The sequence below is a fragment of the Pteropus vampyrus genome, unplaced genomic scaffold (genome assembly GCF_000151845.1).
Source record: "Pteropus vampyrus isolate Shadow unplaced genomic scaffold, Pvam_2.0 Scaffold790, whole genome shotgun sequence".
Lineage (NCBI taxonomy): Eukaryota > Metazoa > Chordata > Mammalia > Chiroptera > Pteropodidae > Pteropus > Pteropus vampyrus.
In genome coordinates this window covers 22,111-25,016 of record NW_011889571.1, presented here as the reverse complement: position 1 = coordinate 25,016, position 2,906 = coordinate 22,111, and the positions used below count along the sequence as shown (strand labels likewise).

At 46.4% G+C, this 2,906-nt stretch overlaps 1 long non-coding RNA gene across 1 annotated transcript in view; it reads right to left on the bottom strand.

Annotated features, from left to right (window-relative positions):
• Positions 1 to 2,146, bottom strand: part of LOC105309594 — a 6,948-nt gene extending 4,802 nt beyond the window's left edge. The window contains exon 1 of the long non-coding RNA XR_897402.1: positions 1,734 to 2,146. This is a non-coding gene — a long non-coding RNA (uncharacterized LOC105309594). The remainder of the gene's footprint in view (positions 1 to 1,733) is intronic.
• Positions 2,147 to 2,906: the final 760 nt, after the last annotated feature.

The following is a 2,906-nucleotide window of genomic DNA, read 5'->3' as shown; positions in this document are numbered from 1 at the left end:
CATCAGATTCTGGTTTAATTTCTGCTTATGCTCCAGGTAGGTAGCTGAACCGCTCTATGTTCCCCATGCCCTGTAAGATTCTGGTTTAATTTCTGCTTATGCTCCAGGTAGGTAGCTACCCAGCACAATCCTGTGACTTCTTAAAAGGCAACCCCTCGTATGATGTTTATGATTCTATACCTCGAGGGAAGTGAACGGAGGAGATTGCGGCCTCATTATTAAACATCTTTATAAAAATAACATTATGGAAATTTTTAGAAAATGATCCTGCTTTAATTTTTGTGTATGTATCTAGATTATACCTACAAAATCTTCGAGAAGTCTTTTTTACTTTTCTGATGTTTCCAATTTTTATTTGTTCCTAGTGAATTCTTAAAAGATAACCTGACATATTATTTTTTATGAGACGACACATCGTGAAAACTCAACAGAGGAGATTGCGGCTTTAAATATAAATCTCGTTCGTTATAATAACCACCGACCGGAGGACCCACAGATCCCTGTCTTAACTGCCTGGCCTGATTTCTCGGCTGTGGTTTCATCAACTACTGGCATGAAATCTTGACTCTGAACTTTGCTTTCGTCATGGTACTAAGTCCGCCTGCCTGACAAAGAAGAACTGGAAAGTGAGAGAATGAGGGATGGCTTCACAAGAATGTGGCCTCAGAGCTGGTGGTACGGTGACTGCCTTCTCGTTTGGGGGTGAGTGTCCGGTGGGTCTTTGACTAGGAGGGGAGGTCTCCACCTGGCAGAGAACCATGACGAGCAGGGTGGGCATCCACATGGGGGCAGGAGGGTCGAGAGGTGTGAGCCAGGGTGGGCTGTAGGGCATGGGAGGTATCAAAGGTAAAATTCTGGAACGGACTCCTCAGGAGGCTTTGTAAACCTGCCTGGGCACCATAGCAACAGCGTGGCGGGGAAGAGGGCTCTTCCGGGTGTGAGGGGAGGAGAAGACTTGGGAGGTAAGCTTAAAAGGGCCGCAGACAGAAAATGGCCGCAGACAGAAAACGGCCACATGAGGAAGTCAGCGCAATGAAGAGGGCCCAGAGCGGGTGACTTGGGGAGGCACAAATTGTGGTCGGCAGAGAAGGAAGGTTAAGCTTTGTCTCTTAAAGAAACCCCCAAACCTGTGAGAACAGAGTTTGGATGGGGAAGCCTATGGAATTGAACAAGCCTCTGTGCTGTCACAAAAATGATAAGGTTTAAGATCGAAGCACCACAGGATAGAATTAAGTCCTCATTTCTTTTGAATAAAGAAATAAAAGTACAGGCAGCTTCTCTCAACCCCTTCAGAATCAATCAACTTTGACATTCAACTCCAGTGCTCCAGGGTAGAGCCCTCTCTTCATCCCCTTCCCCTTCCTTCTTCTGTTCTCCCCTCTCCTCCTTTGCTAGATTCTTCTGGGCTCTGCACACACCAGGCTCATCCTGGCCACCCACATGCTTCTCCTCCCTCCACTCATCTTTTCTAGATCCGCCTCCCCACACTCCAGGTCTTCCTAGTTCTTGATCTCCTTCCCCCACCCATCCCTCAGATTTTCTAGATTCTTCTGCTCTCTATACACTCCAAACTCTGGCTGGTACTCGACTTCCTGGCCCTACTGTCTGCAGTTTTGTAGATTCTCTGGGCTCTGAACACGCCAAGGTCTTGGCGCCCGCTGCCCTCCCCTGCCTGCTCCTCATGCCCAGTCTCCTTTACCGCCTCCAACTGGGGCCTCGGCTGGTTCACTTACTCAGAAATCTTGGTATCTTCATAAGTGGAAAGCTCCGCACAAGGACGACTTGATGTTTGGAGGTCGACATTAACTCTCCCACAGCATAACAGGACCTGCTGCCACCACGAGACCCAGACCCAGCTTTGGGAGCAGGTGCGCACGTCTCAGCTTGTTAAGAACTGAAAATTGAAACCCTGCCCTAGCTCTGGAAACTGAAATTTGGGTATTTTGTCACCACCTCAAGCCAGTTCTTCATTGGCTACCCTCCCCCAAGGCAGTTGAAACCCTCTTCTGCTCTGCACCCCACGCTTAACCCACTTCCTCTTCTGACATGATCACAGCCTCAGCTCAAGCCTCTGTCTCCCCAGGGTCTTCATGTCATTCTTCAGTCTCTGCTCACTCTCTGGATATCTGATCTGACACCATTGGGGTTGCAGTCACTCTCTTTACCTTACACCCTGGGCCCTGTCCCCTCTTGGCCTGTCATTCATCAGGCCTCCCTTCCTAACGTGAGAACTCCAGTGCCCCTAGGGACATGTTTCTGTGTGTCCCTCAGTCTAATGGCCTTAACACACACTTCATACCCATGGGTGGACACACAAATACACAGACACACACCCAGTCACATACACAATCACACACATGCACACATACACAACCATACACACAATCACACACACAGAAACACACATGCAATATATTAGACGGTGAAATAGCCTATGTTCTAGGGTTATATGTCTTGATAAATTGGCCATCCAAAGAATGTTTATTGTTTGATTCTTAGTTTTCATTAGAAATTGAGATTCTTAAGACTTAAATTGCAGCGTATGTCATTAAAACGAATGGGAATGATAAGGAAAACAACTTTGAAAGCATGCAAGTATGATATGCTTTCAGTTAAAGTTGTAAGGTGATCTTTTCGGTCAAAGTCCGCATCTTTTTTATATATTTTGACAAGTTTCCCAAATTTCAGACGATAGAGTCTTGAAAAGATATTTAAACAGTTAGGCTTAGTGGGTGTGTTGAATTGCTTATGATGCATTGTAAAAAGACAACGATAAAGTTCTAGGGTATATTGTATGGGTCAACAACAGCTGTCAATTCCTCAAAGAGTCGGGGCAATGGGAAAACCAAGACTACAGTCGGGTTCTTCCCTGCTCAAGATCTAGCCCTATTTTTCGGTTTCTGGAT